The 27,147-nt window shown below is 44.0% G+C and overlaps 1 long non-coding RNA gene across 1 annotated transcript in view; it reads right to left on the minus strand.

Moving 5' to 3' along the window:
• LOC123792359 (uncharacterized) overlaps nucleotides 1–26,277 on the minus strand; it is a 44,500-nt gene extending 18,223 nt beyond the window's left edge. Inside the window, exons 1-5 of the long non-coding RNA XR_015727020.1 lie at nucleotides 25,990–26,277; nucleotides 25,658–25,734; nucleotides 23,929–24,087; nucleotides 16,021–17,437; nucleotides 8,088–8,174 (exon numbers count right to left, since the gene is read on the minus strand). This is a non-coding gene — a long non-coding RNA (uncharacterized LOC123792359). The remainder of the gene's footprint in view (nucleotides 1–8,087; nucleotides 8,175–16,020; nucleotides 17,438–23,928; nucleotides 24,088–25,657; nucleotides 25,735–25,989) is intronic.
• Nucleotides 26,278–27,147: the final 870 nt, after the last annotated feature.

Consider the following 27,147-nt stretch of genomic DNA (forward strand, 5'->3'; position numbering starts at 1 on the left):
TAACAGCTCCTTCACTTCAGCTTTGGAATATGTAAAGTTAAAAAAAAGGGGGGGGGGACCTCTTTGAGGTCAAGTCCTTTTGTCTCATATTGAAATTGAATTTCTTTGAGTGCTATTATTTTTTTTTTAATCTCATAAAAAAATTAAAGCTGTCTTCTTTCTTCTCTTGCAGTCCTTGTTTACAGGGAGCTGCCATTTGGAGACTTCTGCATGTTTTTCCTCCTCTGGCTACTGAGTCCTGTAGGTGCTGCTGCTACTGTCCTTCCCACGCAGGGCTCTGTTCACTCCTGGGCTATTTGCTGAGCAGGCGAGGAGGCTCTTGAGTGATGGCAAAGCCGTGTGAACAGTAGTCTGTGCTCCTTTGAACAGGCGACGTAGCGCCTGGCACACAGTCAGTCCTTGATCATGGGGGGTTCAGAGCATATGCTGCTGGTCGGGAGGTTCTCCTGGACAATTCTCCACGCAGCGACCCAGTGATCCAGATCGGTCCCTTCCATCTACTGGATCTTTAATCCTTTGGGACTTTCTCATGATCTTCTGTGGGATCCCTGGGTGAATACAGTAACCCATACACATTTTTGAAGGTGACAAGTGCTATTAAAATTGAGCAGGATGAGGAGCTCATGTGAATGTGTTGGGAGTATGTATGGGGGTACAACTGCAGTTTAAATAAAAATAGACATGAGGCTATCTGAGGCAAGAGCATCCTAGGCAGAGGGACTATAGCCAGTGCAAAGGCACTGAGGTAAGAAGAAGTCTGGAGTATTTGGGAAGCAGCAAGCAGCTGGTGTGGCTGGAGGGCAGTGGAGAAAACATGGAGGAGAATATTAAGAGGTCAGGTTAGAGAGGTCATGGAGGGCCTGATCAGCGAAGAGGCTACTGTAATAATTCAGACAAGAGGTAGTGGTGGCTGGCTCTAGGGTGATAGAGTGGGGAGTGGTGGAGTGTAAAGTTGTCAAATTTTAGATACTTTCTGAAGGTAGAGCCAAAGGGATTTCCTGATTGATTTGAGGGACAGTGAAAGATAAAGAAAGGGCTTAAGGATTTTATTTAGTTAAGCAACACTGATGTAGCACTTATCCTATGTGTAGGTACTGTTCTAAGCATCCGACAAATACTAGCTCATGTAGCCCTCATACTACCCTCAAAGGACATTGCTATCTCATTTTTAAGATTAGGAGACTGAAACACAGAGATGTTAAGAAATTTGTCTAAAGTCTCACAGCTATTGTCATACACAGGATTTGAACCTAGGCAAGCTAGCTCTGAAGTCTTTGATGTCAACCATCATTATTCTGCCTTCCGTATGGGGATTCTGTCAGTTGCTGAGAATGTCTATTCCAATTAAATAAGGTTTAATTGGGACTAGGGAACGAGGCACTAGTGGGATAATCACAGGATGGGTATCTGGACTCACGGGCCTCATGAAAGACTTAAGACAAAATCATACTTACCATCTGACTTCCATAGGTCCTCATTTGGTCTGGGAGAGTACCGTGGCATTTTGGGTTCTCAGGAATGAGTGCCAACTCAGAGCCAGTCCTCCACAATTCCAGAAAAGTTTGGGTATTTTCGCTTCCATAGTGCACAGTCACCCTGGTAAATGACCACATTCCCTATGGGGAAGACTGGGAGGAAGATTTATGGTACTTGTGGCCCTGGGTCCCTCCTCAAAGGACATTTTATTGGGGTTACTCTACATACGGAAAAAAAGAAAAAACTTTGACTTTAAGGAAATTAGACGCTAATGCTGAGATTTTGGGTTTAACAAGTGGAAGGATGGATGCTACTGACTGAGATGGGGAGGATTGTGGGGTGAACCAAATTTGAGGGTGGTAGGAATTCCATTTGGGGCATATTCATTTTGAGCTATTTTTTAGACATGCAGTGGAGTTGCTGAGTAGATGGTTAGATGGATGAGCCAAGATCTCAGGGTTGAGGTGCAGCACGGAAGTATAAATCCAGCAGGTGCCAACACAAAGATGATCCACTTAAAGCCATGAGATGCCAGGGGAGAATAGGGAGAAACAGGAGAGGGTCTAAGAACCAAGCGCTGGGCATGCAGAAGAATATAAACCAGTAAAGGAGGTAGCCAGTGTGTGGCCATGAATGCCAAACGAGGAAAGTATTTCTAAGAAGTCGAACGTGATCCATAGAATCAAGCGTTGCTGGTACATCAAGTGGGATGAGGACTGAGCATTGATTCAGTACTGTGGCGATCATTCATGACCTTGGAAAAGCAGTTTTGGGGAGTGGTGGTGGCAGAAGTATGGTGATGGTCGAGTGTGATGACAGAGCTGGAGAAGGACACAGTGAATAGTCAAATCTTTCAAGAAGTTATGTTGCAAAGGAGAAGAGAAAAATGGGGAGTAGCTGAAGGGGGAAGAAAAGTCCAGAGACGACACTCTAGTAAGGCGATTAAGATAAAACTGTGTTTATACGTGCTGGAAACGGCCCCGCCGCTCCATAAGGAAAATGGATGGAACCCAGAAGTGACGCTCGAATAGGCCAAGGCGGTTTCATTACAAATGCAATCAAACCATAAACTCTAAACCACATTTGAGATTTACTCAAATTCATCACTCTCTTGCTTTTCTGCTGCTTTCATACCTCGTCGGTTATCAGGGCCAAATCTGTGTAAGGGCAGCGTGTCCTCTGGAAGCACCGTGCAGAGGGACCTCCCCTGTGAGTCTGATGCGGACAGCGATGCGGACCCCGTGGGTCCGGGGCTTCACAGGAGGAACGCCTGTGCCACATGCAGGGCTCCGGACAGGAGGAGGGGGCTGGCAGGGGGCACCCTTGAAGTTGAAGACCGAGGGGACCTTTGGTTCCACTTGTCACGGCACACTGGCACCATGGCCCACCCTCATGCACAGTCCTCGCCCCCGATATACATGCGTGTGGGGGGTTGGTCAGGAGAGACCACAGTCTGCCCGCTCCACCGAAGGTGGGGCTGCTTCTCCGGCGTCTTCCGCTGTTTGATACCCTCAACGTGTATCCGTTTTCCAATTTTAGTGTCAGATTATCTATTCATTTACTTCACCTAAGTATTACATTGTTAACAATTGTTTAATGCTCTCCTTATTACACTTAGAAACCAAAACACTGCCAGGTGGCTTTTAGCTTCAGAAAATTGAGGAAAAATAATTATACAAATAATAGATAAAAATGCATGCAGTATATATAAAAATATATATATATATATAAATAATTACAAGGTTTAATTCTTTTTCCTTTCCCAAGCAAATATTTTTTTTTCAGTATTATCTGCAGCATATGACACAAAGGTCGATTCCCAGAGGACAGAAAGGTGACATACTTGGCTTGTGACAGGACAGGTGAAGACAAAGGATATTAGGTTCTGAAAAGTCATCCACCGCTGGCTCGTGTCTGCTGTTATTCTGATTACTCAGTCTCCTCATGCAGCTAATTTCTAATCGAGTATCTTCTAAATTCGAACCATGGTACATTTTGTGCATTTGCAGAACTGGGGTGCCACTGGAGGCAACACCCCTGTGCCCACCCCCAGACAGTTTGCAGAAGTAGGGTCATATCACGCACTGGAATCCGTGTTTGCTGCGTGCTCGCTGTGAACATGTCCTGCCACGACCTGCTGAGAGGCCAGTCTCCTCCTCCCCACCTCCACATTTGGTTGAGGGAGGCTTCCTACCGTCTTCACCTCCTTCTCTGCAGGGCCCAGTGTGTCGGCCACACAGAGGAACCCGAGGGGGATTTGTCAAACGAACGCATACATTAAGCAAATAATAAACCAGGTAAGCTGGTCATTCATTTCTGCTTGAAAGCAGCTTGCCGTTTAGAAGACAGAGGGCAATACAGCTAGTTTTCAGTTTCACTGTACATGAACTCCCTGATTGCTCCACCCACCCCCAACACTTTCATCAGAATTAACTTTTTTATTTGCTTAGTGTTTGGGGGCCTCTTTGTTTTTCTATGACTCATTCTTGAGTCAGGCGGCAAAGAGGTAAGATCCAGTTTAGCGTATCCATCTGTACCACAAAAAGCTTTCAGCAGAGACTATAATTTTTCTCTCCTCTCCATCAGGCCCCACTTGGTGTGCAATGGACAGCTGCCCCTCACTTCAGACTTGGTGAACACCTGCCTCTCTGCCTGGGAGGTCCCCCCACCCCAGTGCACCTGGCAAAGTCCTGGACAGGGAGGCTGAGAGGATTCCTATAAGCTGTTGTTAGAGCCATAAATTTTGGTTTAAGGGGAGGTTTGATAGGTGGTTTTGATTCCACCTACACCTTTGTATGACATTAGGTACCACTCTCAACTTCTTGGATCTCAGTTACTTCTTTTGCACAAACGTGGGTAAAGCTGATCTTGATGGACTGTTGTGCAGGTTTAGTGAGCTAATATATAAACACAGCACAGGCACAGGCCCTTAATAAGTGCTCAGCGATGACACTGCTATCACCACCACCACCACCATCACCATTGTCACCACCATCGTCACCACCATCACCACCATCATCACCATCACCACCACCACCACCACCATCACCATCACCACCATCATCACCACCATCACCATCATCAACACCATCACCATCGTCAACACCATCATCATCGTGCCCCCACCATCAGTTCACATGTGGTCTACTCTGTGAAGCCTTCTTGGACTGCACACACCCCTGTATCACGGCACACACCCAGCACTCATCACATTACACTGTCTGTTACTTTTTATGTCAGCTCTCTACAGGGCTGAGCCACTTGATGGCACTAACATTGTCTTATTAATCATTAGATCTCTGGTGTCTAGCATCTAACACCACCTAAGATTGGCTTATTAAATGTGCTTTGAAAACATACAGGAATAAAATCAACTTTTGCTGAGGCATAAAGTTGGCATTCACCATGTACATCAAAAAGTAACATGAAAATGATAGATCCAAGTCTGGGGGACTGAATGTAAGTATAATGATAGTAAATATGGAGATTTGGTAGGATTATATTGTTTGTAAGCTCTACATGCAATCTAGTAAATTGGGACTGTTTTAAACATCAATATACAGGGGCGTCTGGGTGGCTCAGTTGGTTAAGCATCTGCCTTCAGCTCAGGTCATGATCCCAGGGTCTTGGGATGGAGCCTTGAGTTGGACTCCCTGCTCAGTGGGGAGTCCGCTTCTCCCTCTCTTGTCCCTCCCCCAATTTGTGCACTTGCTCGTGCTCTCTCAAATAAATAAATAAAATCTCTAAAAAAAGTCAATATACAAAGTAAATTTATGTCATTTATAGCACTAGGGGTATTATTTTATTATTTGAAGCATTTGCAAATATGTTAGCTGTGTTTTTGGGTTTTTTTGACATATTGTTGGATATGTCTTCATTTTTTTTTTTTAAGATGGCTTTTTGATCAAGCACACAATCCCTGATCAAAATATTGTCTGTCTGGGAGACTGCAAGTGCTTTAAACTTATTTTGTTTTATTATAAGGTTTGAGAAGAACAGTCTGCCTGGTTTCCATTATGTTCAGAGTTATCATCCTAATGGTCAGCTCTGCAAAACTTGGGGACAAGGAGATAAATATGAGAGATGCCATTCTGGATCTCTGTCTCCCGTGACCCTCCCTCCCCAGTCACAACAACCTCTTCATTGCCTTCTGAGCCCTGAAAAGCTAAAAGCTACTCCTGGAAGTTGGAGGCAAGGGTGGGTGGAGGGGAGACTGTCTCTCAGCTACTGTCTCAGTAATTGCTGTGGCTTTTGTGGGAGTTATAAAGGTCCTAAAATTTGGAAATATCAAGGTGGTTAGAAGGTTCAACACTCTTTTTCCTGCATTCATTACAGAAATCCAGATTTCTGGGATGCCTGGGCTCCAGTTTGCTTGGATGGCATTTCAAAATTAAACAGAAGTCCTCTTGGGCTTTGGAGGCCCAAGTACAAGAGACTTGGGAGGCCATAGCTAGCAGAAAGAACGTGGACTTTGGGGTTGAATAGACCTGCAGATTTCACCTCACTTCTGCCGCTACTAGTGTATTCATTTCTAACCCTTCTAACCCTTCATTCCTGGGTCTATATCTGGGTTATTCATAATAGCTACTTGAGGAATAAATAAGAGTAATACCCATTAAGCATCTAGCACAGTTCCTGGCCCATTGTCTAATTTTAATATAAAAGAAAGGTTGGTTCAGGGAAGAAAGAACAATGGAAGGGGAAACTATAGACTGAAAGAGACTTAGATGACACACCAATCAACTGCAACATATGGAGCTTAGTTGGGTCCTCATTTGAACTACTGCAAAATATACTGGAAAGTTTAAATGCTGAGTGGATGCTTCATGATATTAAGACACTATTAATTTTTTAGATGTAATAATGATATTACTGTGTTCAAAGAAATGAGTTCCTAGCTTTGAGAAATAGATACTGAAAAGTTTATGAATAATACAAAAAAGTCGCTTATAAACATTTCCTTGATAATAAAGGTGTAAGTTATACACTGCTCTTTTAAAAATTCAAGCCTATATATATAGATGCATATACAATTTGACAAGCAAATAAAATATTATTGTACATGTGAACTGGGATAAATTAAATGCCAGGCAAGATTCAGGCATATCTTCCTGTTGCTATTCTTGTTGGCTTTACTAATCGGGGGACAGCATGGTAACACTGGGCCATGGCATTTCACTACAGGAATTTTTTCTGTTTTCTGTGCATCATCAGTGCTTCTTTTCTGACATCATAAAATAAATGCAAGCAGCTCTTGGATATTGTAAGTAATTCACATTTAAAATAAAATGACTACTATTCTTCTTTTATTCCTCTAGATTCTTTTAAGACCATGCTGAGATTGCAAAGTGAGCTGTCAACAAATAACACTTTCTCAAAACTACTCGTCTGGGTCCATGAAATGATGCTCCTTGTCACTCATCATCAGGGAAAGACAAATCAAAACTACAGAGATGTCACCTCACCCCTGTCAGAATGGCTAACATCAAAAACACAAGAAACAACAAATGTCGGCGAGGATGTGGAGAAAAAGGAACCCTCATGCACTGTGGGCTGGGATGTAAATGGTGCAGCCACTGAGGAAAATAGTGTGGAGGTTCCTCAAAAAGTTAAAAATAGAGCTATCCTACGACCCAGCAATCAAACTACTGGGTATTTACCCAAAGGATACAAAAACACCAATTCAAAGGGATACACGCACCCCTATGTTTATACCAGCATTATTTACAATAGCCAAGATATGGAAGCAGCCCAAGCGTCTATCAACGGATTACTGGATAAAGGAGACATCACACACACACACACACACACACACACACACACACACACACACACAGAGGAATATTATTCACTCATAAAAAAGAAGGAAATCTTGCCATTTACGAGACAGATGGAGCTAGAGAATATTATGCTAAGTGAAATAAGTCAGAGAAAGTCAAATAGCGTATGATTTCACTCATATGTGGAATTTAAGAAACAAAAATCAGCGAAGGAAAGAAAAGAGAGAGAAACAGAGACAAACCAAGAAATAGACTCTTAACTACAGAGAACAGACTGCTGGTGACCGGAGGGAAGGAGGAAGGGGGGAGCGGTGAAGCAGGTGATAGGACGAAGGAGGGCACTTGTGATGAGCACCGGGTGACATATGCAAGCATAAAATCACTGTATTATACACTTGAAACCAATAAAACACTGTACATTAACTAATACTGGAATTAAAATAAAAGAGATATTTAAAAAGATGACTTGTCTGTGAAATCCTGATCTTACTGATGCTACATAACCAGAGAGTTATGAGTTTGACAGAAGTCTGAACAGTCTCGAATATAAGATTTTGGATTTGTGTGTGAAATGAGACTCATTACTCTCATTGACCAACTATAAGAGCACGTTATATACTAGGGGGGAAATGTCCAGCAGGAGAGGAGAGGGAAAACATGTGAATTAATCTCACGATGCTGTCTCTCTCAAATATCGTGGATAACAGACATTGGAATGACCCCTGCCAGCCTCCCATCCTCACCGATGACCTCACTTCAAACTTCAATGAGAAAAGGGAGGTTAATACACTCTCTTCTTTCCATGTCCTGCCCTGGTGCCTGCAAACTTACCCTCTTCAGCATCCGCTTCACCTCCTTTGCTCCAGCTTCAGAACAAGGCGTTCCTTTCATCAATCTTTTTCTACCTTTGCTGTTCACCTGCATTAAAAAGTGTTTTTTAATTGTGGCAAAATACACATAACATAACCTACCATCTTAAACATGTTAAATGGTACAGCTCAGTGGTGTTAAGTACATTCACATTATTGTGCAATCCGTCTCCAGAACCCTTTCATCTTGCAAAACTGAAACTCTATACTCATTAAAGGATAACTCCCCATCTCCCGAAAGAATAGCCAAACTTAACTTACGTGATCTCTTACCTCTTCTTCACCCACTACAACCAAGATACCCTCGTTTCCTCTCCTGTCCTCTGCATCTGCTGGGCGACCCTTTCTCTGTAGCATTTCACTCTGCTCTGCCCTAATAACGCCTTCCTGGCTCTGCTCCTGTGGGCCGAGTGTTCCTGTGGGTTTCCATTGCTCAATGTTGCTACATGTTCCATTGCTAAACATGGTGTACATGTTGTATTTTCTGGGTTCTGTCTGCCCTCGGCTTTGATCTCATTCTACAGGAATCTCCATCTCCTGCAATCTCAGTCACCCACTCCCACGACTTCTATTTGAAGTTTCCCACGCCTGTATAAATCTCCAGCCCAGGCCTCTTGCCTGGGCTTCAAGCTCAGCAAGATTTATTTAATTACTACACTGTGCTAGACACTCTGATGACCCTAAGGTTTCAGAGATGGTCAAGAGAGACCAGGACAAGCCAGGTCGTTGCAAAAGAAACTCTGTGTCCTATAATGCTATCTTACTTTTTACTTCTGATCATATTCTAAAGTCATTTGTTCTTCTCTCGGTTTCCAGGACTCCACAGTAACTTTAAAACTGTATTCACAACTGCTTAGCATCCAGAGTGGGTTCTTGGGCACCCTCCTCTCCCCCAGGGACACTGTCCCCCTTCCATCCAGTCTTGGGGCTTTAGCCACACTGCATGGGGGGGAACTCTATAGCTCTGACTTCTCCTTGGAGCTCCAGACATGAACACCCTTTGGCCAACTTCTCACCTCCTCTTGGATGCAGATTTCACATGGTCCAACAGAAACTCCCATTTTCTCCTCTCAGATCTGCTCCTTCTTCAGTGAACACTGCCACCATCCACCCATTGCACATGCTACACATTCAGCGGTGTTCTTTGATTCCATCTTGTCTCTCGTTCCCCACATTTAACCCACCACCCAGTCCTTTTCACCTCCACACAAAACATATCCCAATTCCATCTGCTTCTTTTCATCTCCACTGGCATCACCCTAGTCCATTTGAATGTCTCCCACAAGGACTACTGTAATTGCTTTCTGACTTCTCTCCACTTTACTCCTGTCCACCTTCCACAAAGAGCCAGGGATCACCTAAAAATGCATACCTGGACATACCACTTGCCTGCCTAAAATCATGCAGTGACTTATATATGTGATTTCTTATGGCCTTTAAAATAAAATGCAAACACATTGTCCCATGTCTGGGTCACACAGCCTTCGAATTCTAGTTTGATTCACCTAGTCAACCTCATCTCCTACCTCACCTCCTTGCTGCTGTTCTCCAGGCACAGAGGTCTTCTTTCCATTTCTTGAGCTGGCTAAACTTTTCTGTCTCAAGGATTTTGTACCCCCTGTATCCTTTCCTGGAAGGTCCTTCCTCCGATCATGGAGTCATCTTTTCCCTTGTCATTCAGATTGTGCTCAGAGAGGTCTTTTGTAGCCGTGCAATTTAAAACAGCCATTGGATGCTTTCTCTCACATCAGCCTGTTTTCATATTTGCACAGCACTTGACGCTATCTTCCATTTTTCTTGTTTATCTGTTCACTTCTCTGGTTATTGTCTATATGTCTCTGCTAGAATGCTCTGTGAGAGCAGATGTCTTTTCTCTTTGGTTCATTGCTGTATTCTTAGAGCTTAGGACAGTATCTGGCACTTAAAAGATGTTTTAGAAATGTTTGAATAAATGAACAAAATGTCTCTAGGGCCCAAATTTTCTAATTCAATCTCTAAACAACTGCCAGAGTGAACTCTCTCAAATATTTATCTCACAAAGCCACTCCTTCCTTTAAACATTCCAGAGGCTGTACATTGCCGAGAGAATATAATTCAAATTGCTTGGCACAGCCCACAGGACCCTCCGTGATCTGGTCTCCGTGTATCTCTCCTATTTCATTTTTTCACTGGGTCCTCCTAATGACCTACAAGATGCCTAACGACTGGCATGTCCAAGACGACATGCTGTTTCATGTCTCTGGGTCTTTGATCCATGTCTTCCTCATGTTTGGAGCATCCTTTCTCCCCACTACTCTTCCCACTCCAACCCCGTTATTTACTCAGTTTTTAAGATGCAGTTCGAATCAGAAAGCTGTTCTGATGCACCTGTCATCCCAAACTCCAACCTTTTCTCCATGAGTTATACTTGCCTCCATGACAGCTGCTATAACTCTTTACAACTCCTATTTGCTCTCATGTCCCTCTCTCCACTTGAACTGTAAAGTCCACGAGGATAGGCAGAGTGCTATATCATACCGTATAGTGGTATATATCATCTTATTCCCAGATGTGACTGGTGGCTGGTGCTCACACAAGTGTTGGCTGACTGACTCACTGAATAGTACAGATCAATTCATTTTGTCATAAAAATGCAAGGAACTTGAGCATGCCCGACATCCTTTGCATCGGGGTTGACAGGTGCTGCTCATTACACTGTGTTTACCATGGCTTGGGCCCTACTGCATAACTCAGATTAATGTGGATGAATGTTTTCAAACGCTTAAGAAAAATGTGCTCTGGGAGAACATAGTCAATTTATCACCTAAAACCAGTTCTTAGATCTTCACAGGGGAAATGAATGGGCCTGACAAGAATCTGAAATACTTAAGGAAAAGTTGATTAAAGAAGACTTCATGAGTGATTAATTATAAGATTTAATATCTGTGGGAGAGGGTTTTACTGACATTTAAATAAATGCCCACAAAACAAGCCTCAATGAAGCATTTGTATAGCAAATAAAGCATCATCGAGGCATTCGTTCTGAATCACAATGATATAAATATAGTATGTGCAACTCTGAAATAAATGTTCATGTTAGTCGTGATCCATTGATCGAAGATTTGCACTTCGAACACTTTTGTTTTTACCATGATAATCGCATGTCCTGCATGCCTCCTTTCCCTAGGCTCCCCGTTCTTCGGTCTACTGCTTTCTGGTTTCCAGTTACGTCTGCTTTCACTGACACCTTTTCATAAAGTCTATAGTGACCTTCGGATGAACATACCCAATGGCCCCAGCTTACTTGAGTCTTTGGAGTATGTAATTCATCAATTCAATGAATATGTATTAATCATCCACTCTGTGTTAGCATTTGACACTGCTTTGGTGAAAAAAGAAAAGCAAAAACTAAGCTAAACCAGAAACAACAACAACAACGTAACACCAGACTTGTTTCCTGACTTCAAATATCCTATTATCTGGTGGGAAGATAGACATTAAATAAACATTGAATTACATCGTGATGAGAGCTATCAAAGAGAAGCACACCTTGTTCAGAGAAACACGGAACCCAGTTTAAATTGGGAATCAAGGCAGCCTCCCTGAGGAGGAGACCCGCAGGGGGAGAAATGAGAAGAAAGTTCAAAGGGAGAGAGAAAAATGATGATTTGGAAGGTATGTCTGATTGGACAACGCACGAAGACTGGGGGTCCTGTTTGGCAGGTCACTCCCCCCAGGCAGCAGATGAAGAGACTTGTCACATATCACAGAGTCACCAAACACTCCTGAACCAGAGAGAAAGCGTTTGCGGAGCCATATTTTGTGGAAGATAAGAGAGAGACTAGCTTGCGACACTGTCTTCATTTTGAGCTGGCTCCAAAAAAAAAGAAGAGGGAACCAAATGACGTGAGCACACGGATAAGGGACGTAAAGCTCACTACGTGGATGCTCCCGCAGAAGAATGAGAAAGAAGTTGGCTCCCGGTCAAGTCACCGATTCTGCTACATTCCTCCCAGCATATCAGAGGGCGTGTGGGAAGCCGGTTTTCTCTCTGGCGTAGAGCAGACATTCCCTTCATCCTTGATGGTCTATAAACTCAGACCATGCCCTCAGGAATGGGCAAGATGAAATCATTGGCTGAGAAGTATCCCCTGCGTCTGGGATGGCGAACAATCAGCATACAAGAGAAAGTGATCGTTTTCGCAGAAATGAAACTTCCTTTGTGTGGTTAGCACATGTGATTCAAACAAGAACTACAGAGCGCGCTCAGCACCCTGTTTGGGCTTTTCTGGATCTGAGGCACTTTCATTCCTTATACAGAAATAGGGAAAAGGTCTTTTTCTTTCTCCCCCCTTAAAGATTTAAAAAAATTTTTTTTAAAGATAGTAGTTCCCTTGTCTACACATGAAAATTACCTGGGGCGCTCCGAAAACTTTAGGTGCCCGGGACCACTGCAGAAGCTCCTTCTTCATTGGGGCTGGGCTGGGTTTACAAATCCATAGTTTCAAAGTCTTTCTGGGTGATTCTGATGTGTTGCCAAGTTTGAGAACCACTTTAGTAACTCACCTCCTGTCTCCATTTTCCTTTTATTTATTTATTTCAGAGAGAGAGAGGGAGACAGAGACAGAGAAAGAGAGACAGAGAGGGAACATGGGGGGAGATGCCCAGGGAAAGGCAGAGAGAGAAAATCTCAAGCAGACTCCCCGCTGAGCCTGGAGCCCCACATGGGGCTCGATCCCAGGACGCTGAGATCATGACCTGAGCTGAAATCAAGTTTAAAATAATCCCTTTTCGGGTGCCTGGGTGGCGCAGACGATTAAACGCCTGCCTTCGGCTCTGGTCATGATCCCAGAGTCCTGGGATGGAGTCCTGCATCGGCCTCCCTGTTTGGCGGGGAGCCTGCTTCTCCCTCTGCCTCTGCTGCTCCCCCTGCTTGTGCTCTCTCTCTCTCTGTCAAATAAATAAATAAAATCTTTAAAAAAAATAATCTTTTTTCTGAAAATTAAATGAACAATGAAAAAAATAATTCTGATGATCATATTTCTTAAAATAAGAAGGGGATGCATCCACTAGAACTTCTGCGACCTTGTCGCGCTGCCCTCACCCGCCTGCGTTGTAGGTGGTGGTGAGCGGTGGGACGCGGCCTTGCCAGGCAGTCTGGCTTTGGCTGAAGGACTCAGCGGGGTTTCCCAGATATTCTCGCTCGCCAGCGCTTCCACATGACGCCACGTGTCTACAACACAGCCCCGGACCTAAGTGTTCTCTCCTTTGGACAGACCACATGTTCCGAGGAGGTTTTTGAAAATAGGAGCCCTGGAACCATCCCCGCCTCCCCCCCGCCCCCCCTCACCATGACTGCTCTGTTCCTCCAGCAGCTGCCAGCAGACACACAACTCTTCCTCTGAAACCCTTGTGGCCAGAAGAGTTTTGGAATTCAGAATGTCTCGGACTTTGGAAAGGTATGTTCTACATTCCATATTTTAGGGGCTCCCCCTTGGTGAGGTTGGAGGAACACCCCGTAATCAAGCATTTTCATTTTTGCATAGGAAACACCTGACAGCTCCCAGGAGGTGGGCTGGAGGAAGACCACAAGGGGCCTCACATCTGTGCAGGTCAAGTTTTGCCACTAAATTACATTGCTAGAAACTTTATGAATAAACTGGAGTTCAGAGCTCTTCGGATTGGAGGCTTCGGATAAAGGAATGGAAGACAGGTGAGGGGGGATAGCAGCGTTATTTAAAACTTGGGCACAAGTGAACTTGCCCTGACTTGACTAGTTTTTCTCCTTGCTCGTAGCAGAGACATACTCACATGAAGATACATGGATTTCCACCGTCAGTTGCATTCTGAGTGTTAACACTTTCCATTTGGTCAGAAATGGAAACCCCAGAGAACCTAGATTTTTGGGGGTGGGAGGGGAGCAAAGCTAAAATAGACGAAACAAGGAGACAGTTAGAAGCTGTTACTATTGAACCCTGGTGACTCAAGCTCAGAGCTTGACTAGCTGACTGACACCTCAGGAGGCCACTGTTTGCCTGTGGTGATCCTAGTAACTGTCCCTTCCTCGCCACCAGATATCTTTCCCCCTCGGGTGGTAAGTCAGATCATTTTCACAGTTGTACTGGCCAAATTTCTGCTGTATTGGCCTTCCTCCTATCTGTCAGGACACGAGGCCAGGGGTTCCTGGGGGAAGGCGAGCATGTTGTAGACACTGGATTGTGACACATCGTGCATGTGGTCTCTGTTCTCACAAGGTGGCAAGGCCCGAGAGAAATACGAGTTACGTACATTTATTTCCTACTCCGTTGGCTACTCTTTGAGAGATTTTCTTCCCGTGTACTCCCCAGAACATGTGCTATCATTGGTGGGTGATTAAAAAAAAAAAATCCTATCATTACCTTAATAGTTGATAGAATTCCTTCTGGGAATAAATGGTCTTCAATAAAGAAAGCTCCTTGGAGCACTGGAGTATGAAAAAAATTGGTCTACAGTAGGATTCAGAAGTCTGGGCAGAACAAATGGAGGGCAGAATTACTTCGTGTTTAAAAAATAGTTGGTGGTGGTGAGAGGGAGGGAACAGAAAGGAGACAGAATGTCAAGGCAACACGGGAAATAAGCCAAAAGACTTCACAGAACAGGATGACTATTACTCAATTCTAATTGCTTACGGGTCAGCAAGGCAACCCCATTTAGTTCTTAAATTCTCTGAACTTTCTGCAAAACCTGCTACACAAAGTCTTTGTGCGAAAATTTGTTGTTTGTGTATAAAACTAAGGAAAGTAGTTCAAGAACCCAGGTGGCAAAAAAGAAAAAGTTGCAAGGTGCCAAGTGGAGAACAAAAAGTCAGCAGAATTAAGAGGTGGCCACGAGAACACAGGCCCCCGGGAATACACGGAAATCTTGGAGAGGGTATCCAGCTCTCAACATGAAGTGTGTTGGAGACCACAAGCAATCTTGCCTAGATTTTAAGAGACAGGATGACCCAGGATGTCGTCTAGATTAGGTAGTAAATGCTTGACAAAGGTTACAGAGCACATCACACAGTGAACCATGCTAGACCGGCTTCACAGAATGCTACAATCACGCGCACGATGGACAGAGTCCTGGAGAGGAGATTAGAAGTTCTCTGTTTGATTTCTCTGTCCCCCCCCCAACTTCCAGTAGCTTCCCCCCCCCCCCTAGAATCTAGATACAATGAACCCTAGCAGGATAGTCTTTAATACAATTTAACTTTCTCACTTTGGGTTCTTCTTTAAAAATGTATTTATTTTTATTTTTATTTTTCCCACTTTGGGTTTTTTAGCCTACTTCAGATTTGGAGATGTGATACTTTACGTTCCAATAAGTGGGAAACTGAAATTTGAGATTATACCAACATATTTACTTGATATTGATGTGACTACATACAATTTTATATGCAACACATGGACTTTAGTATTTAGAATCTGGCCTTCTTATAACAAGCTAATCTATAAACAAAGATAATCTTTGCTTCTCTGTCCTAACCTATTAAGTGTTGCCAACACAGACCTTTTCACCATGTACTTAAAAAACAGATGATTCTTCCTTTCAGACAATGTGGAAAAATAAAACAAGACAAAAACAACCTAATTCCCACCCGGAAAAAGAAATGTCAATCCAGAATTATCAAATTTTGAAGTTTCAGCAGATAGAACAACAGAAATAGATTATGGACAACTCTTATTTAAGTCTTTTCTCGAAGTAGTACTAGAGGGATTTATACTGTTGACCAAAAGAAGATATAGTTTTCTCATTAAACTTTGCTTTTGTGGGTCTCAAAATTCTGTCACAGATTTTTGACAAAGTTGTTTCCATTAAAAAGTACTAATTTTAAAACCTAATAATTTAAAACTCACACCCCCCCCCCCAAATGGTCCACAAAACATTTTCCTTACCTTCTGACGGTTTTATGAGGCACTATCATGAACCACTCTTTTTTTTATTAAGCTTAAATGGCCAGTTCTGGGACGTTTTTCACCACTGATTACAACTGTGGTGGCGGTATCAGGGATAATATTCATTTAGCCTTCTGAGCTTTCAGACTTGGTGACCTTGCCAGCTCCAGCTGACTTCTTGTCCACTGCTTTGATGACACCCACAGCAACCATCTGCGTTATGTCACGAATAGCAAAATGACACAGAGGATAGTCAGAGAAGCTCTCAACATGCATGGGCTTGCCAGGAACCATATCAACAATGGCAGCAACCCCAGATTTCAAGAACTCGGGGCCACCTTCCAGCTTCTTCCCAGAATGACAATTAATCTTCTCTTTCAGCTTAACAAACATGCGAGCAACAGGAGCTTATGGGACAATTCAGCAAGGTGCACACTGATTTGGCCTGGACGGTTCGAGATAATCAGCTGAGCTGTGAAGCCAGCTGCTTCCAATGGTGGGTCATTTTTGCTGTCACCATCGTGCTACTGGTGCCACGACAACTCTTGGACAGACACGTTCTTGACATTAAGGCCCACAATGTCTCCAGGAAGAGCCTCATTCAAAGGGCATTCCAACAGAGTTTGCTTTAGTTGTAATGTTGACTAGAACAGAGGGGGCCATCAGGCGGGGTTTGAGAACACCAGTCTCTACAGGGACAGTACCAGTACCATGAATCTGTAGACATCCTGGAGGGGCAGAGAGATGCAAGGGCTTGTCAGTTGGATAAGTTGGTGGCAGGGTGCCATCTAGAACTTCAAGAAGCATGGCTCTATGGAATCCACTTCCATACCACCAACAATGAGTTGTTTCACACCCAGTGTGTAAGCCAGAAGGACATGCTCCCAGGTCTGCCCGTTCTTGGAGATGCCTGTTTCAAATTCAGCAACACCAGCAGCAACAATCAAGAAGCGCAGTCGGTGGGAGATGTGCCTATAATCATGTTTTTGGTAAAGTCTGTGTCCTGGGGCATCCACGATGGCCGCATACTACTTGCTGGTCTGGAATTTCTACAGGGATATATCAACGGCGATACCATGTTCGCATTCAGCTCTCAGTGTATCCAAGATCCAGGCATACTTGAAGGAGCCCTTTCCCACCTCAGCAGCCTCCCGCTCAAATTTTTCTGTGGTTCTTTTGTTGATCCCACCACATTTGTAGATCAGGTGGTGGTAGACTTGTCCTAATCCATGTGTCCGGGGACAATGATATTAGTATGAGTCTTTTCCTTTCCCATTTTGGCTTAGATTTAGGGGTCGTTTTCTATCTGTGTTCTGGTGGCAAATCCATTGTGAAAAAGTGGGTTTGAATTCTGCGGTGTTAAATAATCATGTAACTTTGGGAAGACACTCATTACTCTGAGCTGTAGGTTTCTCATCTGTCAAGAGAGAGAAGAAATGAATTATTGGTTCTGTTACCTGTAAAATGGCTCAGATGGTAAATGGGATGCCCTAGGAAGGAGCACAGAGTTTGGAATCAGATATCCACATAGGACGGATCTGTGTTTGCACCTTGCTTCTGCTGTTCACTGGCTGTGTGATATTCCGTTAGCTACTTACATTCCTAAGTCTCAGTTTCTGCATTGTTGCAATAGTCATAACACCACCTATGACTCAGACGACTTTGAGAGGATTAAATAATTTAGTCTACGTAGAGATGCTTGATAAATATTAGACCTGTCTCTTTCAGATTTAAATTATATTTCTTTGCTTAATTTCCTTCTCCATAATGCTGCAAGAAAGAAATTTCTGGTTCCGTTTTATAGAGCAGTCCAGCTTCATGCCAACTCACCTCTGTTGAGCAGAAAAATAAATAACATGAAGTAACATTAATTCAAGTTTGTATTTTGTCAGTTATTTGGAATTTAACAGCAATATTCAAATCCACATACTGCTATGGTTACTGACTACAATGTACTCAGTATTAACCACAAAAGCGCTATTTAGGGAATGGTATTCAGAGAGGGGATATATTTTGCCTATAGAGTGTTTCATTATTATAGAGTTTCTACATTTAATGTAGAGATAACGCTTTCTCAACATCAATTCTAAATCCCAAATCGGGTTATTTTAATAATCCTGGAAAATACAGTAGCAGTGGAACTCTTGCTCCCTGTTTTTGTTTTTTGTTTTTTTTTGTTCTTTTTTAAAGATTTTATTTATTTATTTGACAGAGACAGAGACAGCCAGCGAGAGAGGGAACACAAGCAGGGGGAGTGGGAGAGGAAGAAATAGGCTCATAGCGGAAGAGCCTGACGTGGGCCTCGATCCCATAACGCTGGGACCACGCCCTGAGCCGAAAGCAGACGCTTAACCGCTGTACCACCCAGGCGCCCCTTGTTTGTTTTTTTGGGTTTTGTTTGTTTGTTTTTGTTTTGTTTTTGTTTTTGTAGAGCAATTGGAAGCTGTAGCTGTCAACAACTTCACTCCTGCCCCCACCGCTGGGGGCTGCTCCACTTAGACTTACAGTAAAAGGCAGCCCACAAAGAAAGAAGCTATGAAATCCTCAATTCTCCTGTGAAAATGGGAAGTCCTATTCTTTGTCCGGATCATCTTCCAAAATTTCTCACTAAATAGCCTGCCATCATCAGGACGTCTTGGGTAGAAAACTCCATCTCACTAAGTACTGATTCTTCAGTCTTGCTGGAGAACATCAAGAGTGAAGGGACAGGTCTTTCTTCCCCCTTTCTGCTCCTATTTCTTGGGTCCTTGGGTCTTTGGATTTAGTGAAGTCTGATGATAACCACAAAGCTATATCACTTCAATGTCCTGAACACTTATTCAACTCTGTGTAATCTGTATTTCTCAGTTTACCCCATTCATGCTGATCTGGGAATCATCAGCTCACACGGTTGTTTCACAGTGTCTGGGTATCTCAGAGGGGCGTGAGAAGAGAGCTGAGGCTAGAACGAAGGTGGTACTGCTATTTAAGGAAAAAAGAAAGGGGCTGACAATGAGGACCAAGAGACCAAGTTCAGGGAGGCAAGAGGAGAACCCGAAGAGAGTGGTGTTACTTGGCCGGGGGAGCAAAGAAACTCCTGTTTCTCAGGAGGGCTCAGGGGGATTGAAACACATGCACTGGTTGGGACGCCCATCAGCACTGGTGTGTGAGTTTCGTCCCGCAGGCCTCAGCTGTGGGAGGATGACACTCTAACCTTGGGGCAGAGGCACGGAAGAGGAAGATAGGCTGAATGGTCTAAGCATGAGAGTCTGCAAAGACGGTGAAATGGAATAATAAGGAGGAGGGGAAAGAAATTATTGAAGAAGTAGATTCATGTGTTGATTGAATTTTAGATGAGGTGGGGCATGTGGGTGGCTCAGTCCGTTAAGCATCTGACTCTTGATTTTGGCTCAGGTCATGATCTCAGGGTCATGAGATCGAGCCCCGCGGTGGGCTCTGCACTGAACATGCAGCCTGCTTAAGATTCTCTCTCTCCCTCTGCCCCACAATTCCCACCCCCACTCATGCACATGTGCTTTCTCTCTCTCTTTCTAAAAAAAAAAAAAAATTTTTTTTAATGAGGTGATACTGTGACATGAAGTGGGTAGCCAGAATCGTGGTTAACACAACTGGGACTCAAAAGTAGCATAGTTGGAACAAATGGTCAAATCTAGCAGAGTGAAAAGTCTGACAGAAATGCATGAGCGTTCCTCTACCTCTCCAAGGAATCGGCAGAGGGCTGAGCAAAACAGAGACAGGACCAGTTCCCCTGGAATGAAGCAGTACACTCTGCACTCTCTTCTTCTCTCTTTCCCCTAAAGTGACAATAAATCTTTAAATAACATTTTTTCTTTTTTAAGAGTGGATTTAAAACATCAATAAATGAAATCGACATTTTTCTATCTGGACATAGGAACCACATGGAGGTCAACTGGCAGTCATACACGTGAAAAATTACCTTTCAGATTTTGTAGCCGACTCCAAATTCACTGATATAATATTATTAATAATACGGATAACATTTTGACCATTTATTATGTAGTTATAGATGTTTTAAATGTACAGTAGATAGATGAGTCCTGGTTCACAGACTTAGTTAATCTAGAAAAACAATAATTTTTGTAACTCCACTCAACTCTATGCTTAATCCTCCTACTGTCAGGCTAAGAGTAACAAGCTCAGGTAATTTTTGGTTTCACCTTCTTTCTGGGGGCTGAGACAAAGACCTTACAGGGATTTACATGTGCCTTGGCCAGTAAATTGGGGGAGCAGGAGCTTTCGGGGCCTCAACCGCTGCTCATGTTGGCTTACCCTGAGGCAGCATTTGCCCCGCATCATGGTCCCTTAGGGTGGGGGCCTTGCACGGATGTGTGGCTACATCACTTAAGGACAGGGAAATTTAAGAGGTGATGGACCGCCATGCTGAGACTCTGTAAGAAGCCATTTCCTTTTTGGGGTATTGCTACCTCCCCAGGGGCACTGCCTAGAAAGAAGGGCATTTGGCTCCTGGACCCGTCATTCTCTCAGCTCTCACTGCCTCCTCCCTCAGCCCACAGAATATCCTATTCTAGGCAGGGAGTGGAAGAAATGATGTCCCTTTGACCCCTGCTTCTCCCACACATGTTGTCTTCATGTCATCTCCAAAACTCTAAGTTCCAACCCCCCACCCCCAGATGCAGAGACAGAAAGTGCCCGTTGGTTATTTCTACTTTCTGACCAGCTGCATCCCTTCCCTGATGCAATGAGCTCAGGGTTGCCCATGGGTTTGGAAAAGGGGAAACAGCAGGAGAAAAATGTGCCAAAGTGACCATGTCACCACACCCACGTTAAGTCTTTATTCTTGCAGCAGCAAAATTAAAACAACAACAACTGGGTAAGGTCTTAGATATTTGCATGAAAGCGTCTTCCAAATCTAAGATTTTATAATTCTGCTGTTAATGAGGCCCATTGGTTTGTGCTGCCAGAAAAGGACAGGAGAAACCATGGGTAGTGTTTGAGGCAGACAGCAGCAGAGGGTCAGACCCTGCAAGAAGGGGCTCTAGATGCAAGAGTCCTTGACAAGAGTCTTAAGAAATAAGTCACCCAAACTGAAGATTACTCAGATCCCTCAGTGTGGACTCGGCCTCCCCTCTGGAAACCTCTAGCTATGACAGGGAAGCCCAGTCATTCTTCAATTCCAATTTCTCCTTGGGTTGTGGCTTGACAGGATATCTCTCTCAGTCCTTGGTGACCTCAGGTCCTGCCCTGGGGTCAGGACTGTGATGCAACATGGAGGCCTCGGAAATTTGACAGAAGCCCATTATTGATGAACATTTCTTGATGCAGGTTGCTCAGAGCCCCACAATAAGGTTTCACATATAAACCTCCGGGGGCTTACAGCCACACTGTGGGGATGTGGTGTGTGCATCAGCCCAGCACAGTGTGTCTCGAACGCCCTCTGTGCCACTGCTCCCGGAGTCTGGAGAAGGGCTAGAGTGTGAAGCGGAACTCGGCTGCTGAGTCCAAAAGGCATGCACTGGTGACACGTGCATCACAGCTGCCTCCTTGGGGGGCCCCCCCTAAAAACGGTGCACGTTCCATCTGGAGAAGTTCTGACCTGAGTGGCTATGCCCAAGTTCAAGAAAGATGAGTTATTCTGAGACCATGAGAAGCAATGAGAAGAAAGTCTCAACTGCAACAGCATCCACAATTAAGACTAATGATATCTGTCTCCCAGACGTGTGCTTTGAAGGTTAACTGGGACCATACCGATGAGACTGCACAGAGGAAGGAGTGCTGAGTGCCCTTCAGAGGTTTGCCGGTACTGCTCATTATCAGCATATAATCAAGAGGTGTAGCAGGCGCTTGTGCACTTTGGTCTGACTACTAAATCCGCAGGGGGGCCCTTCCCTCCAAACTGCTCAGCCTGGTGTCTAAACCAGATTCTGGAATACAAGGCACCCATTCCTGAATCGCTATTGAAGATGAGTGCCCTACCTTTTGAGATTTTACGTTTTAGAAACTGACTCAATCAGAGAAGTATTTTGATGTTGTGAATACCTACCCATCAGCTCATCTGGTTTTAAATTAATCAAAATATTTAGGCATCTTCACAGAAATTTCTCATATTCATAAAACAAGGCAATGGTTATTTACTTCCTGGTATTATAATATATTTTGGGGAAATCTCTATGTGGCTAACATAAAAGGAATGAATGTTGGTTTCATGGAACTCCATTGTCGGAATAATGAATGCTTTTAAAAAATACACTGATTCAAAGCCTCCCCAGCTCTCTCCCTCAGGCTGCAGAAAGTGTGCCCTAGTGAATCTTAGAGGGGAAGACACTTCCTTTGCCCACTTCCTGTACATTCTTTGGAGCAGGGCTTCTAGCCAGTGTGAGCAGAAAATGACTGAGCTGTTAAAAGGTTAACAGCCAACATGGTGTTCTCAGCATCTCTCAAAGACACTTAGAAAACTAGTCGCAGGGAACTGGGTAGAAGCCAGAGAACTCCCCAGAGAGTGCACTTGGGCTTATTATTTCACATGATTACATATTCAAATAGGCTTGAATTCCCCAGGCACCCAGGGGGATGTCGGGGGATGTCGGGGGAGGCGGAACAGCAGTGGGCCAGGTAGGGGTAGAGCTGGGGAGGAAGCTGGTCTGGCACTAAGAACATGGTACAGATATTTCCCTGTGGTGAAAAAGCCCCACAATCATGAACATATTTCTAAAAAAGAGCCATGTTTCTAAAAAATGAGATTGAACTTCCAAGTGACATATGATAATCCCTTTGATACATTCAGAATTCTGTCTTACATTAGCAAGGATTTCTTTTTCCTGAATCCTTCAGAAATGGCTTTTCAAGAGTCTCCTACTATAGCCAGAAACATTAATACATACCTACCCTGCCCTCTAGACTAAAAAAGCCCAGGAATTATGAGCAAATGTCTGTGACATTTTGGTTGATTGGAGATGGTGTTGGGGGGAGCTTTTGAGTGTAAGTAGCTACATGTATAACCTTTGGTTGTCTTCGCTCATGTGGTTTGAGAAGATTCAGGGTTGTGTTGGAAAGTGTGGGCAGAGGCAGGGGAGTTTGGAAAACATAGAAAATTGTTTATTAGCCTCGTATGTTTGTGACCTTTCAATGGCAAAACAGAAAAAGAACTTTGCAAAATCCTATGTTTCAAATGACAGAAATAGAATGAACAGAATACGCACATATAGATAATAGAGAATAGAATCTCTTTCAAATACCTTGTAGCGTTGAACATCTTTATCGAGTTCGCTATCTCACTCAGGAATAGATCCTCCCCAGACATGGGGGGATTAGTCACAGGAGCAGGGAACTGAATTAGGAGGAGGTGGGGTAAGATAGGGATAAAACTGAGCAGAAACTTGGAAGCAAGGGATCTGGACTCAGCACAGCGCCATCTAGAAGGCAGGATAACAGACCACAGGCGACGCGCTGTGCGGTCCACAGCATCGGGAGAACCCAGCGTGAGGGTGAGTGGATGAAGTTTGACTATAGACAATTTCAGGCAAGCAGCGTTCAAAGGTCTAACCAGCACTGTCCTATAGAAATATGTAAGTTCACACTTTCTAGTAGCTGTATTTAAAAGAGTAAAAAGAAACAGGTCAAACAAATCCTAATGATATCTTTTACTGAACCCAGTCCATCTGAAACACTACCCTATCAACACGGGGTGCTGGCTATACGTAAGCGCTCAGCAGCTGCGTGTGACCACCCAGAAATAAGCCAGGCTTTTGGCATCAGGGAAGTCTATCAGACCCGAGGAAGACTAGCCTCATAATGACGGATGGAAACGGATATGTTAGCTGACAATTCACAGAAGTTCATACATACGTTAGGAAATTCATTAAAAAATCTCCACCTCCTCCATAATAAAAGCTATAAAAATTAGAATATCTGTGAGATCCTGTTTCTTACCTGTTAAAATCGCCACAGGTTTAAACAGTAGCCGTTGTTTGTAGCTGGGCTCAAACTCAAATGCTGCTACTAATGACGGAAACTGGTAAAACTCTTTCGGAGAACAGCTTTACATTTCATGCCCAGAAGTTTGAATTTTTTTTTTCAACTTCTCAGACTCTACAACAACAAAAAATAATAAAAAAACTATCACTTACTGAGTGTCCTTCTACCACAGATAATATACCTGGCATTTCATGTACTTTATGTCTTTTAATCCCCAAAACAACCTTATGATGGAGCTACTATTACCCAGTTTGAGCCCTATAAAAATAAGCTGAAGTATGGAAAAATTTACATATCAATATGTTATTATAGGGTTGTTCTGCCCTCTCCCAACACCTGAGGATAAATCTAAATGTCTCAAAATCAAGGAATGGCTACAGAAGTGAAACTACTCAAAGGAATTGAGATTGTCACCCAGGTCTTCTTGAAGAATATGTAATGGCATAGAAACATACATGTCTTAGTCTATTGCTCAATAAAGCTGCATAACAAACATAACTAAATCTGGGTGCTGAGCAACAATCGCATTTATTTCTCATGCACGTGTCTGCAGGGAAGCTGGGGTGGGGCTCTGCTTTTGGCCTCAGAAAAACTGGCTTTGGTTTCAGGCTCACATACGAGGCACTGTATTCATTTTGGAGCCCAAGGCTGAAGGGGCACCTGCTCCCCGGGGGAAGCTCTTCTCATGGTCAACTCCTGGAGCAGAAGAGAGCAAGTGAGCAAGAGTGCATACTCAGCACATTTTAAACATCTGCTGGCTTCATGGCTGCTAACTTTTCATTGGCCGAAGTAAGTCATAGGGCCAAGCCTAAAGTCGAGGGGTGGGGAAGTACCCCTTGCCTGCCATGAAAGTGTGGCAAGAATGTGGATACATAATTCTACTACAAGGGAATAAAGAATTGGCACCAATCATTCGATCTACCGCAGTCTCCATCACTTATTCACATCCTTCCCACATATACTCATGCCCATCCCAACATCCCCCAAATCTTGTTCTATGATAGCATCAGGCTAGAAAGATAGCATTGCTGTATTTATGTCAACTCCAGATGTGATTCCTCTCTGTCTGGAGATGTTTGAACCAAAAAGACAAGTTATCTGTTCCCTCCCACACGCAACATATAAAAGTGGAACAGGAACAAGATGACCACAATGAACACCCCCATTCTGACAGGGGAAGAGTACAGCAATTGTGAAATCCTGCTAGGCAAATGCTGCCAGGTTCCCCTGCCTTGGGGGTAGGGAATGTTCTTGGATTAGACCCCTTTACTGGTCCCTGGGAATTGCTCTCCCGACCCATCTGACTTCTCCCCGGGCTCTCGTTTCCACTCTTTGGGAAGTCCTTCTATGCCAACCTTCCCTCCCTGGCCACGTCTGAGGACGGCATTGGAGAACATGCCCAGTTGGGTGGCTGGGCAGCCTTCGCCATCTGCTTGCTGCCTAAGGGAAGTTGGGGGGGGGTAGGAATCCAGAGGTATCTGTATATCTCAAGTAGTCACAATCACTTTTAATACAAACTGACAGAATTTCTCTCAATGCAGTGTAGTTTTTCCTCCTGGTAAATCCTAGGCTTTCTGGGCTGTGTCTGTTCACTCTCAGTCCTATTGGCAAACCAGCCATGTTTTGCTTGAACCCATCTCTTATATCTTATCGTACCTTTTAAAATTAGCCGTAAGCCACTTACCCTATCAACACTGTGCCTTGAAACTTGCTTGTTCATCATTCCAACTTTATTGTGTCCATTGTCTGTCTCTCAGTTTACTGCAGGAAACAGTTTTAAAAAAAAGTGTCACTACGACAGAACATGGGTCGACGTTTTTCCAGGCTCCGATAGCAATTTCCTCGTTGCCTTCTCCCCAGTCCCAAAGCCCATGGCACACATTGAGGGGCTTGTTATGGCCAGCACCCCATTTCTACTAATAATGTCTGTCTTATTCAGCTATTGCCACAATAATGCCACGTAACAAACAACCACAAACTCTCAGGGGCATTCAGCAATAAACAGTAGTTTCTTACTCCCGTGGGTTGGCTGGGGCCTGGCCTGGCCTCCAGTGGAGCACCAGCTGCCTTAGCTCCTGGCCTTGAGCGGGGAATCTGTTCTGCTCGTAGTCCTTCTCTGGCTGTGGCTGTAGGAACCCTTCCCATCCTGGGCAACAGCATTTCAAGAGCGTGAGTCCAACCACGACAGCACATTCCAAGCCTCTGTTTGCGTCATGAGTAATCACGTCTTTATTCCGTATTTTCCATGCTTTGATAGCTTTGGGTCTTGTTGACCCTGGAGGGACTGCTATTCCAAGGTTAGCTGATTCCTAGAGATAGCAAACAACAGCCTTCAGTGACCTTTCATATGCAAACCAATTCAAAGGCCTTAACACTTACCACCTCCCTTGGCGAGCTCTTAGGCCAATATCCCCTTGGCCTAATTGTCCCACAGCCAGGGACCAGACAACTAAGGGACAGCCCCAGTAACACAGGCCCATTGAAATTATTCAAATTCACCAATCCTGCATATCCTTCCTTGCTCATTCCTTCCCGCAGAAACCACAATAGAGCTCTTCCTCACATTTTCCCATCAGGCCTATCACCTCCTGACTGAGCCTGGGGCTTCTATGTGTGGCCAGTGGTACAGTGTGCCCCCTTCTCTTGAGATCTGTGGCTAGAACAAACTTTCTTTCCAATGATGGTTATTTCCTTAATGGCAGGCCTTGCCATACCTAAATAATAAAACCTATACTGACCACCAATATCCCTTTGATCAATTTAAGTCACTTGGCCAAGTTCAAAGTCAAGGCATGGGTAAGTACTCTCTGTCTCTAGCTTGGCAAGAGCAAATGCATATTTCTATTAGATCCGGGTGAAGGATTGGACACTTTTCACAGAGTGGCGATGGTGTAGATATGTAATTCCATTAGACGGGAGGGAGGAATTGTGACCAATACCATATACATGTTTATATATATATATATATATATATATATATATATATATATATATAAACTTAGATAAAAAATTGAGATATCGGGGCGCCTGGGTAGCGCAGTGGTTAAGCATCTGCCTTCAGCTCAGGGCGTGATCCCAGGGTTCTGGGTTCAAGCCCCACATCAGGCTCCTCCACTAAGAGCCTGCTTCTTCCTCTCCCACTCCCCCTGCTAGTGTTCCCTCTCTCTCTGGCTG

This window comes from Ursus americanus, chromosome 16 (genome assembly GCF_024610735.1).
Source record: "Ursus americanus isolate L20-20 chromosome 16, mUrsAme1.1.p, whole genome shotgun sequence".
In the NCBI taxonomy this organism is placed as follows: Eukaryota; Metazoa; Chordata; class Mammalia; order Carnivora; family Ursidae; genus Ursus; species Ursus americanus.